The 13,646-nt window shown below is 40.6% G+C and overlaps 1 protein-coding gene across 4 annotated transcripts in view; it reads right to left on the bottom strand.

Annotated features, from left to right (window-relative positions):
* naa20 (N-alpha-acetyltransferase 20, NatB catalytic subunit) overlaps positions 1–13,646 on the bottom strand; it is a 169,142-nt gene that overhangs the window by 95,743 nt on the left and 59,753 nt on the right. The window lies entirely within an intron of this gene.

The following is a 13,646-nucleotide window of genomic DNA, read 5'->3' on the forward strand; positions in this document are numbered from 1 at the left end:
TCATCTGTTCCTCAGCATAATTTCTAAGCCCCTCTCTACAATTAAACTGGAAGATCATTGTGTTTGTCATCCTCTAGTTCATCAGTGACCACAGGATTCTGTTGGCTGGATATATTTGTTTAGTGAACAATTCTCCATCACCACATACACGCACACAAAACCATGTCAGTGTCATTCTGGTACTGGAAATGAAACACACCCACACCCACACACATACACACAAAAGACCTGCTCAGTCGTGTTTTACAGTGCAGTGGTAGGTTAAAGTTTAAATCACAAATCAATATATACATACATATTAATTTCAATTTAATCATTCATTATCCATAAGCGCTTATCCAGTTCAGGGTCGCGGTGGGTCCAGAGCCTACCTGGAACCATTGGGCACAAGGCAGGAACACACCCTGGAGGGGGCGCCAGTCCTTCACAGGGCAACACACACACACATTCACACATTATATATATATAACAAATAACAAATCAAACAAGTTCTTACTGAGTTCTAACTTTACACCTTTCCCTTGAGCTCTGCTGGCCGTCACTGCTGCTAGCTCTCAACAAGTCGTCTGGCAGGTTGCCTTTGTTTCTGGATTCCTTTAAATTATGTTGTTTTTTTTTGCCAAGAGTGTGAAAGATGTTTATTTACTTGGTCTAATTCATTCTAATTCCTTCCTAGCTAGACTCTGACTTATGAGTTAAGTTAAAGCACAGGATAAAACTGTTTATCTACGCTAACAGAGTTGGCCTAGAACACAAGTTTCAATCCAGTCCACGTTTTTATTCTGGTTAATGATGTCCAAATGTGTGTAGGCATACACACATCCTCATAATCAGTGAATTTAGTTACTCTATGGAGGCAACGCCAAGCCTGTTCTAGAGCGGTATAAAGCACCACAATGTTGCGCTGTGGAGCAGTGGAACTGTACCTTTGGAATAATATGGAGTGGTGTTTGAGATCCAGGAGTAATGATCATAACACCAGTACCTGAACGGCTTTAGGACAGGTGTTCTGTAGAATAACAGAACTGTGATAAGCTGATAACATAACATTGATTGCACCAATCAGAGCCACTCGTACAGTGAAAATCGTTTTCCGATTCAGTTCATGTTTTCCACAGAATGCTACAAGTGATTATTACGTTTGTATTATGTTTAAAAACACCATAGCTATTATTACTTGTATTTGATGTGTCCGGAGTTAGGAACAATAAGTGCTGAAGTTACTGGAGAATGGACTGACCACCCCTGTCCTAACATTACGGCATACTAACGCACACTAAGGTGATCGTAAAGATATTTCTATGAGTTCATTTCAAGGACGCTGTCAGCTATTGAAAAAGACCCAATGTTTATTAAAAATAGCAAACTGACCATTTTTCCTTGAGTTTCCTCTTTCCAGACCTTAGAGCAATGACATTGCTCCCTCTCTTGTTTAATTCTGTGACACTTAGCAGGTTCTGTGTTTATAAAATCAATGACGTAATGGCATTTTCTGAAGGAAAAAGCCATTACAGCTTGGTTGGAGGACGGGGCCAATGCTCCGAGTGGGTGTGTAGCTGTGTAACACATGGGGGAAAAATTATAGGAAATTAAATTTGTAGTAAAAAACAAAAAAGGTGAAACAGTGGCTGTGGTACCCATGGTTTTGCTCCGTGTTTTTAAGCTGTTCTTACACATTTAACCCACCCTCATACAGAATCAATTGCAAATCGAGATTTAGGGGGATGTAACGGTGGCCACCATGTTAGGTGCCATATTTCTACAGTAGCCCAGAACCAAACCAAACACTGACTCTGGAGAGTGTTCCTTTCAGATTTATACCTTGAAGCGGCAGTTTAAACGAATATGTACTCATTCGGTTGTAATCTGCAATCTCACTATTAGACTCAGTGACTGTGCCTTTAAACTCTCCTACTGTTTGGCACGACCAAATCAACTGCACTTGCTCTTGGTTTAATGGGCTGAAACCTAGATTAACTGAAAGTACTTGAGAAAATATGCCAGAATTTAAGTTACTTAACCTCCACACTTCATCAGACCATTTCTACCAATATTAATCTTACCCCCTTTGGGCTCTCAGCACCTATTCTTAATCAAAAACAGCACAGCTAGTAAGGCAATAATAGAGGGGGAATGCTAGTGTCCCACTGTTAGCATAAGACTTTTAGAATCCCTGTGGATTAGTAAAATTTCATTCTTGGCAATAAAGCTTTGGTACATTCATTGCTTTTTCAAGCACTGTGGGTTTATTTTGTAATCATTTTAAATGATCTTTCTCAGAGTAGACGGAGGACTAAGTGCTCTCTGCTTCAAACTCATTAATCTATCTTTGCGGTTATTCATTTTTGCCAACTTAAGCCGTTCTCGAAATTCTCCCAGAAGACAAACACAGGGTTCTAATTACAATTCGCAGTGAATATTTTCAGGGACATATCCATCCTCGTTCCCTGATCCAAGGCAAATCCATCTCTCTTTCCGTTTACTCCCCATCAGTTTTGGTTTCTATCCCTTTGCTAATTTCCCACTCCCGCTCAGGACCTGCACTGAAGCCATGTACAGACAGAAAGATGTACAGAGGAACACTTCAGGATTCTAATCATGTGTTCTACAGTTTTGTGTGCATTGTGCTCCAAGAAAAAAAAGGGAACACTCCTATTAGTATCTTAATATAGCACTTTATAAATAAATAAAATGTGTACTACAAAAGGGCACTACACAACAAAGAGCAATGCACTATAAATCAGAGGGAGAACAAGACTAATAAAAACCTGTATTTTTATTAAACAGTAATACAGAGCAGAGCCTCAATCATGGGGTGAGTGTCTGCACTTGCTATATTATATATAACATTGGCCCCCTGTCCGTTTATTAGCATTCAAACTTAAAAACATCCTCAGTCCACCTCTACAGATTCTTTAAGATCTACTAAATTTAAAATGGCCATCTTAGATTTTATACAGAAAAAGAATCTAGTAACATATCCACAAACCTCATGTAAAACACTGATAACTTTTTTTTTTGTTCTAAAGCTGTTGAACATGTTTCTCCAAGATAAATCTAACTGCCAGTTTGATTCTTGCCCTAATTCAATTCTTAAGCTCTCTCTCAGTTATCTGTAATATACTGAACACTTGCTCTTCCTGGTTCTCCCTGTTCTTAAGAAAGCCTAATTTCAGTACAACTTACTGAGCTAAAACTACTGGGCTATTTTAAATCTCATATTCCAAGCAAAGCACTTGGAAAGTTAAGCTTCTCAACTGCAGACTTTCTTATTATTAAAGCCCCTGGAATGTGTTGTATCTTCTCAAATGTAGCCTCTAATTATTAACAGCCTTTTTGAACCTTTTCAATCATAGTTTTCATACAGTTCAACAGAGAAAGACCCAAGAGCCCTCAGTGATCTCTTCTTCTCTCCTGATTGTGGTGCCCTTAGTATCAATCCCCTCTGAACTCTATCTGATACAGCAAACCATAAATTATTTGTCGTCCTGCCTTTTGATCCTGACCGCTCTGACGCTGCCCTCGCTGGCACATCTCTCATTCTGTAATACACCTCACTTTGTTGCTAAAGATACACATAAGTTAAAGCAATCACATAACGGAGACTCAGTCCTTGAGGTTTTTCTTTTCTAATAATAATGATAATAATAATAATTATAATAATAAAAATAATAATAATAGGTGGAACAGGAAGTAGTGTCGCAGTCACACAGCTCCAAGGATCTGGGATTGTGGGGTTGAGTCCCGACTACCATCCTGTAGTCATATATTTAGACAGTGGATACACAAAATATTGTTGGTCTAAAGTGTTTCTCGGTCTTTCTGCTGATTCTCTCAGACATCTCTCTCAATTCTAATGTTGGGTTTAATCAAAGTCTACTCCTTGATCTATCACTTTTTAATTGAACCGCAATATAAGGCACTGGTTAAAAATATTCCATCCATCCATTATCTGCCGCTTATCCGGGTCCGGGTCGCGGGGGAAGCAGTCGGAGCAAAGAAACCCAGACCTCCCTCTCCCCAGCCACCGCCTGGGGAGACCAGTCGGACTTACTGCCAGCCATACGAACCAGACTCCTGCTCTGTTTGTACAGGGACTGGATAGCTCGTAGCAAAGAGCCCAGTACCCCATACTCCCCGAGCACCCCCACAGAATACCCCGAGGGACATGGTCGAATGCCTTCTCCAGATCCACAAAACACATGTAGACTGGTTGAGCAAACTCCCATGCACCCTCCAGGATCCTAGCGAGGGTAAAGAGCTGGTCCTGTGTTCCACGACCGGGGCGGAATCCGCATTGTTCCTCCTGGATCCGAGGTTCAACTATCAGTCGGACTCTCTTCTCCGGGGTCCCCAAGCTCTGCTTCCTCTGCGGAAGCCGTGCTGGTGGGATTGAGAAGATCCTCTAAGTATTTCTTCCACCGCCTAATGACGTCCCCAGTCGAGGTCAACAGTTCCTCACCCCCACCATATACAGTGTTGGTGGAAAACTGCTTTCCCCTCCTGAGTCACCTGATGGTTTGCCAGAAACTTCTCGGAGCCGACCGAAAGTCGTTTTCCATGTTCTCACCGAATTCCTCCCACACCCGAGTTTTTGCCTCAGCGACAGCCGAAGCCGCGTGCCGCGTGCCTCGGTACCTGTCGGCTGCCTCCGGAGTCCCCTGAGCCAACCAGGCTTGATAGGACTCTTTCTTCAGCTTGACAGCCCTCCTCACCCGGGGTGTCCACCACCGAGTGCGGGGATTGCCACCCCGACAGGCACCGACAACCTTGCAGCCACAGCTCCGTTCAGCCGCCTCAACAATGGAGGTCCGGAACATGGCCCACTCAGACTCAATGTCACCAGCCTCCCCCGGGATGCAGTCGAAGCTCTGCCGGATGTGGGAGTTGAAGATCTTTCTGACAGGTTCCTCTGCCAAACGTTCCCAGCAAACTCTCAACACACGTTTGGGCCTGCAAGGTCTGTCCAGCATCCTCCCCCGCCATCTGATCCAACTCACCACCACAAGGTGGTGATCAGTTGACAGCTCAGTGCCTCTCTTCACCCGAGTGTCCAGAACATATGGCCGCAGGTCAGATGATACAACTATAAAGTCGATCATCGAAATGCGGCCTAGGGTGTCCTGATGCCAGGTGTACTTGTGGACACCCTTATGCTCGAACATGGTGTTCGTAATTGACAAACTGTGACGGGCACAGAAATCCAATAACTGAACACCACTTGGGTTCAGATCAGCGGGGCTGTTCCTCCCAATCACGCCCCTATGTAATACTGCTGACTTTTGCCCATGCACAACATGAGATGCTGTAATACCAAATCTTCATATCGTCCCAATCAGACTCCATCATTGATACTGCAGACAAAATGAAATGCTCTCGAGCATCTATCACTTTTTCCATTCTTGCAATTAAGCATAAATACCAGTTAAAATGTCTCTTTGTGCCATTACTTTTCCAGTTAAGCTTCTGTCTCTCCTGGAATTCCTTGTGACCACAGCTGGAGAGTCAAGACATAAAAAAGGGTAAGAAAAACAAAGGTTGAAAGTTTTATGTTAGACCTATCCAAAGGAGCCATATATTCAAGACCGGCTAATTTATCTTTCCACAGTACTGATTAACGTCTGATGACTGAAATGTTTGCTTCCCTGTTTTCACTTCACCATGCGCACGTTGATGTTTTGAAATCTCAGCTTTGGAATTCATGTTGAGGCCTGAGATCTGTTGATTTGATTGGTTAAATTTGCCAAAGTGATGTATGCAATTAAAGAACGTTTCTATGTACTCTTTTTGCAAATGCGATATATTTTTATGGCTTAATGGTAAGTGTTTCTTCCTGGAACCCTACACGCAAGCTATGAACAAATGAAGGTTCCTTATTTCAATAATATGGAACAAAAAGAAATATCATCTACCTTTTAAATATTATGGAAAGATAAGCCAACATTTCAACAGTGTGTAAAGTTGCATCGACTCGCCAGAAAATAAAGCATAATAATAACCATTTTTCCAGCCATGTACTCATTATAATTTATACTGCAGATGTATGTTTATGGGTTCTGGAACATGTAAAGACCCTGTGTGTGCACATATACACGGATACACACACACAAACACAGATGTGTTTTCAAAGCATACTGTCGACACAAAATTTCTTCTAATGTAACAGATGAGAAAAAGAAAGCTCACTAGTTGCGTCACGCTAGTTTTATTGGAGTGCAAATTCCCAGAGATTCAATTGGCTTAACACTAAGATATATAAGGTAGCTGTCCGTGATTCACTCTGAATAATGTGATTCCTTATTAGGTCTTATACAAAACATCTTTCATTGGCTTAAAAGATGGCAACATAGGGTTGGGAATTGATGTATTTTCTTGTTAAGAACGAGTGCAGGAGCAGAGAAGGTTTACTGAAAAGTGAAGGTAAGCGTTAACTACGGTAACAGCTTAAACCCTGAAAAGAGAATTAAAATACCAACAAATGAAACTTCAAACTACAACACGAGAACAACACTGAAGGTAACAGAATGCAACAAGGAAAGTAACTAGACCGGCCGTTAAAGAAAGAGACACGAGATATTTAAGCTCACAGGAAAATGAAGAATGTGGTCAGAGAAGCTCACAGGTGCAGGGCTTAACAAGGAACTGAGACAAAATCACTAGAGCGTGGTGTAACAAAAACACAACGCACATGGACAAATGGACAGAGCGAGAACCAAGAATGCAACCCAAGAGAATAGAGAGACAGAGAAAATCAGTGACAAGATTAGACCATGACGTCTGACTCCCCTCTTTGTTTCAGAGAATCACGTACATTAAAAAACCCTGAAATATCCTTCAAATGTTTGAAATAGATTTCTGGATTTTTTTCATTGGATATTTCCGAAATTCTTTGAAAATTGCAGTGTTGTTGTTAAAAAACAATACACCGCAATTATAATTTAGATTCACTGATTACAAGACAATTCCGAAATTTTGATTATGCCCAACATTATTTGGTGTGTGGTTTATAATACAACACTGCTGCCAAAGCTGCAGAAACACTATGAGGACGTCACATGCCTCATCAATACCTAGAACTCCCTAAACTCTTTTAAAAGGTACTTTTTAACGTACTTCAAAAAGTAAGCTATAAACATATAACAAAGGCTCATTTGGAGCCAAAATTCCACAAGCCGTGACGTATTTGTTTGTTCAGAAGTGTCCAACCGAGTAGATATTCAGACAATGTTTCTTTTCCAACTGGTTAGAGCTACTGCTGTTCTCCCTGGAGTTTTACTTTGACCCAGTTTTGTTGAGACGCCTTCCTTTGACAGCTCTGACCCCTGCTCTCGCATATTTACAGGCCCTTTGTTCTATTTCTCCTCTGATCTGCAGTCTCTGTTTCCAGTCAACTCCTCTAACTTTGGGGTCTAATATTTAGTTCTACCCAGTCCTAGCAGATTATGTCCGAAAAAATACCTAAGGCAGATTCATAGCCCAACCTGGCTTGGTTAATCATCTAGGAGCATGCTAATGTGCTACTGCATTTAGCAAGCACACATGATCCTGAACGGTACTGCCAACAAAATCTGTAGCACATCTATTAAAGTTGACTGGTCTTACGTGTCCTCACAAAGGAAGACTGTTCTCCTACAAATTAGTACACTTTTCCTCTTTTAGAGGTGCAGAACACACCAGCGGTCATTAGCAGCACCGTTCAAACGGTGAGGTCAATTGTTTTAAGAGCATGAGGACTTCAGTAATTCATGTGTAAAACTGGCATAAATAAAAAATATCATCAAGCGCAAGGAGAAGTAATAAAGTGGGAAAATGCCAATCAAGATGTAGTATGTGCCACAGCTGTCATACAACTTCAATAAAGAGAGCAGCTTTGTAGGAACATACTTAGTGCTAACAACCTCCTTAGCACCCAGCAAAAGAGGTTTTTACACACCGGGCAGGTTTGATTTACATGTTAGTAAATCAGATTATATGATGCCTTGTGCACCAGATCATGTTCGATGTCAAATAAGCCACATTATTTTCTTTAAATTCTTCCCTGAAGAGTCATGATCATTTTTGTTGTTGCCACGCCAATGGCAAAATAAGTTGTGTCCTTTTTAAGAAACCTCAGAAGAATAAATATTTTGCCCTCTGCTTTGTCACAGATGACATTAGCATCTGGAGCTCAGACATCCAAGATAAATGTAAAAGCACTACAGCAGCTGTAAAAGACACAAGGACACTCCATGCTCCTTTGGATTTGCTTCCAAACGTTGCAAAGTATCCCCTCTGAGAGAAGCAAAGGACATCTAACTGCCCCTGCAGAAGTCCTGCCCATTTAATAGTCTTGAGTGGTGCAAATAGCTAGGGAAAAGAAGAACTGTAATATAAAATGGAGTTGGGCCCTGGACTATCAAATTGAACACACCTCTACTGCTCAGCTGGGTTTCCTGTTACTGTAAGGAAAGTTGGAACCTGTCCAAATTATAATCCACAATAACCTAAAAATATGGATTGTATGACTCAGCGATCACAGCTTGTTCTAGTGCAGGTGCAATTGTGATTTACAAATGGAAAGGGTGGGAGACTGACTCTTATCAGGGCTGTGACATGCTTCCGGACAGTTAGGAAAGCCCAAAATAGTTAATGTTGACTGCGAAAAGCATATTTTTTTGGTATGGCGAAGATCCCAGCAGTTATTGCCTATTGTTTTGCTAAGGAGGCGCACTAAAATAAAAACAGCACCCAAACACTACAACATGTCCCTTTCTAAACACTCATCTAAAGCTGTTTTTTTGTGGTTGTTTTGTTTTCTTTTGTTTTATTGCTTGTCCAGATTTTATTTTTAACTCACATGCTGTCTAAAACACAAAGAGCACCCAAACGCTACAAAAATTCCACCTCAACCTACTCTCCACCGTCTGAAAAATCTGCTTACACTAAACATATATCACACACATACATAGGTGTGTTCTACATGGTTATTTTTCCTTTAGTTCAAGCAGAAACTGCTTTATTTGAAGCTTTGTCTGAAAGTGTAGCTCTGGGTTGCGATATTTATTTCAGATCATTTGTAAGCCTCATGTTCTCAGTGTTTTTGTATGGTGCTAAAGCTGAATCCAAGGGATGTATGCAAAATAGACTTTCTAAATGACTAAAACCCTAAGTACACAACAGTTAAGTCCAACTGGGAAAACTTCACTGTGTGGCCTTTCTGCTTCAACAAGAACTTAGATCACTCCCCTCCATTCAGTAAAGCTACTCAGTGGCGCTCCCAGACTCTGAGTCACTGAGTAAATACTCTGCTATGCTGGGCCTACCTGCTGCAGCAGGCTGCTCTTAGGTCCCCTGTGGATCTCTCTGCGCAGGGATGGCACCATTATGCACATAAGTTAAGCCATGATTTTCAAGGTCTGACACGAGTCACAGATTCATGTGCTCAGGCTATTGGAAGAAAGCAGTTAAAGACAGCAGATGTATGGCCTGCTAACATCTGCTAGCATTAATGACTAATGGTAACGGATGAGAGGACCAGTAAGTGTAAAACAGAACCAATTCTGATTTATTTCGGATCAATTCTGAACTAAAGTGATACAATATTTTGCATCAAAAGAATAGCTTAGCAAATATCAAACACACAAATCTGTCTCCAAATCCAAATGAAATCAAATGGTTAAGGCATAACTGGTGATTATTGTCTAGTATTCAGCCATACATTTGTCCAAAGCCTTTGCAAAAGATAGAAAAATCTCCTTTAGAACAATGTACTCATTAGAAGTAAAACAGAAAAAATATGGGAGAAAGATAAATAAATAATAAATGTGTATATATATATATATATATATATATATATATATATATATTTACACACACACACACACAGGGGGTCCTCGATTTACGACGTTGATCCGTTCCTACGTCGCGTCGTAAACCGATTTTCGGTGTAAGTCGGAACATACGTACATACTGTACGTAAATAACATACTGTAAGCACTTATCCTATCCTAACACCTATCCTCCTCGGTCCCGAGCCGCGTAACCGTGTATTCTTCCGCCGCGCACACCACACACGAAGTTCACGTTATGACGTTTACGACGCAAAACCACTTAGAAACAAGGCTTTATACCGTAAATGGGAGATGTGTCGTAACCACGAAACATCGTAACTCAGGACTGACGTAACCCGAGGACTTCCTGTATATATATATTTCAACAAGACAACAACCCTAACATACATCAAACTAATGGTAAAGTAATTATACATTTTTAAATATTGTCCACTAGTAGGACCCAGGTAACCTTGGGAAAATGAAGAAGGGTTTGCCAAGAAGAAACGGGCAAACCAAACTACAACGCTGCAAAAAAGTTCACCACAGTTATCTCAAAACTACAGCATTTTAGATTAGTGCAGCAACATGTAAATCTGGCCGTTTCTCCTAAAAGGAACATGAGATGGTGGGGATAGACCTTATCAGAATTAATCGCAGACAAGGTGGAAGAAAGAAGGAAAGGAATAATCAGAAATACCTGCCCTTGCATCCGTCGATGAGAGATCGAATGCAGGTCTCATGTTCATGTCAAAATAATTTGATAGAGAGAAACTGAATGAAAACAGCACAACAAATGGCAGACGAAACACAGGTTTTGAGGACACACATTTTCTTGCTCAGATGCCAGCAGTTTTAAAAAAAATTAAGTGTACTTAAATATCCTTCTGCAGCAAGAATAGTCTCCATTCTGAGAGACAGATATATCTGTACCAGATTAGATACATATTTTTGGCTGTTCTCTTACATTAACAGCTTGTAAGTACACTGATGGAATGGAAAATTTGGCCTCTTAAGAGTTCTCTGCAAGGCTAAGGACAGGGTTTCCTCTCTACAGTGTGAGATAGTACAGGAGAGTTTTGTAAGTGTTTGGGGTTCTTTCCTAATTCAGATCAGCTACTAATGATCTTCTCTGGGGGCAGTAAGGCACCTTGCACAAAATATGCTTCCCAGGCACTGGGATGGCTGCCTGCTACTGCATGAATGTGTGTGCTCACTGCCCGTAGTGCACCTGTGTGTGTGTGTGTTCACTGACACAGATGGTTTAAATGCAGAAGGCATTATACAATGATAAATAAATGCCCAACGCAATTATTTTTGTATGTGTTGTTTAAAGAAGTCCATTGTAAGTGAATCAGGATTCAATGACCCAGGACGGCCCTTCTAGGGGAATAAAATTGAGTTCAGAATCCTGTTGGAGCCTTTCAGAACTTCTCTGTATCGGAAAAGTCAGCCCAGTCTTGATTCTTGCCTTGCCTCACTCTTTCTTAGAGACTGTTTTGGCTGAGGATTGTGGTTTTGTTTCTTTAACAAAAGAATACAAGGATGAATGTATCGACCTAGATGTTTGGTAGCAAAATCCTCCATCTTGCTTTAGACAAGGAGTGTGTGTCATTGTCAAGTCTCCAGAGGATGGGACTGTAGGTCATCCTGAGGGTGAACACGTGGCGCTGAGAACAGCAAAACAAAGCAGAGTGTGACTCTTCTCAGGACACCGTTACATTGAAACGAATTGTTTTATTTAACTATGTAAAATCTTAGAGAGTGCACCTTTAACATGAATGTTGTAGCAGGTAAGCATATGAATATACACCAATCAACCATAACATTATGACTACCACCGTGTTTATACACTTACTGCCCATTCTGTATACTTTGTTTGCCACCTTTCACCATGTTCTTCCATGTTATGGTTGATCGGCATACTTGGATTCTGTACCAGATGAGATCCAAATTTACTTTCCCATGTAACAAGCACACCAACACATACATCACTTCCCCTAACTGGCTATAAACATACGCTTGGATCGTTTTCCTTCTTCACATTTCAGTTATAAACAGTAAAGTATATTGTTTGTCACACCTGATGCCAGTCAGCTCTCTGTATCCTAGCAATGCCGTAGCATGTTGCTGGTATGGAAGCGTGTATCAAACACGATGTTGTTACAGGTACCTTCATGTCTAAACGCTGCTTTCTATCGCACTGAGTACGGTGACAGCATGGGCAGCAAGGCATCGAGGGTGCTGCCTTCTGTTTCAGACACAGTTGCTTTCACGGTGCTACCAGTGTGTTACATGCTCTTAAACCATTTAAAACATACAGTGAAGTGACAGCAGTGGTCGAAGCTGCCTAGGAGCCATGAAGGTCCAGAGACAATTTTAGTAAACACGTTTGGGGAAAAGTGTGTCTGGTTTTTAGGTTATATACAGAAATCCTGTCATTCCTCTGTGTACAAAAACAGACATTTTATTTAAACTGTGAAAAACGTCTGGCCAACGATCTCCAGAGTGATCCGAACATAATGCATCTTGGAGGTTTACACCTGGCATTTCATGCAGACAAGCGAATGCCAAACATGATCCAATCACCAAAAAACAGGGCAATGACAGGTATAAACAGGCCCTAATGTTTCAAGAGTATTAACAAATCATAGCTCCTTTTGTAACTTTGTTTGTTTTAAGTTTGCCACCTTCCTGGGATAGGGATGAGGTCTATATTTGAGATAATGATTTTTAAAGTAATCCTGATAGGAAACCTTAAAAAATACTTTCACAGCGGGTTGATTTAAACACTGTTTGAACAGATGCACAAGGCAGGAGTAATTTGTGGTTGTTTCTGCTTACGTTTGTACACACATTACCAAGCAACGTACTGTTTGTATTTCTCCAAAAGTTGATCTATGTTACAGGTGGGAACTGTTGTCAGTACAGAGCAGTTTTCAAAGCTCTTTTCCATCCTGGTACCTCAGAGACAAAAATGACACGCAGCAGATGAGCGACTCCTCTCATCACATTAATGAGCTACTAGTCATCACACTCAAAAGCTTTTGTATTCTGTCCAAACAAAATCTACATCTCTTTTGGTCACAGATGATGTAAATGGGAGATGGGTGTACTTGGGCTGTGGATCAATATATTTTCAAATATGTAGTAGTTGAATATTTCAAAATGTGTCATTTTAACTGGTTTGGCATGAATTTAAATGAATAAAAGATATTAAACCCTGCAACTCTCAGCCAATCAAGTGCTAAACTAGTAAATCTGAAGCTAGAACACTGTGAATAAACAATATGTTTTACAAATAACATTAAACATCACAATTTCCAGAAAGACAGCTAACCAACCAGAGTAAACAAGGAAGAATAACTGAACATTTGTCACTGAATTGTCAATATTTACCTGATTTTAAACTTTGTGTTCATTTCAAAAGCAGATATCCCTTGAGGGAAAAATACAATGAAAACAGCAACATAATAATATCACTATTGCCTTGGTGCCAAAATAACAATTAAAGTTTGTGTCATACATGGATGTGTAGAAACATGCTTTGCTGTAACACGCCCATGACTGGTTGATTTTTGTCCGTGTAAAAGGTCAAAGTTCAGTACGTACGTTCTTTCACTGAAGTCACCGTTGGTGTACAGTTCCTTCACCTCTTACCAATACTCCTCCACTAAGATGACCAATGACAACAGGGGTCAACAGCAAACAAATTGGGGATATTTTGTATTCTTCACTGCTGCCTTTCAAAGAGAGCAGAGAACTACATCATATTTAAAAAAAAGGAATATATGGACCTTTGGTCAAAAGTACTTTGCAATGGCAGGATAATTTTGA

Source organism: Hoplias malabaricus, chromosome 7 (genome assembly GCF_029633855.1).
Source record: "Hoplias malabaricus isolate fHopMal1 chromosome 7, fHopMal1.hap1, whole genome shotgun sequence".
NCBI classification, from domain to species: domain Eukaryota; kingdom Metazoa; phylum Chordata; class Actinopteri; order Characiformes; family Erythrinidae; genus Hoplias; species Hoplias malabaricus.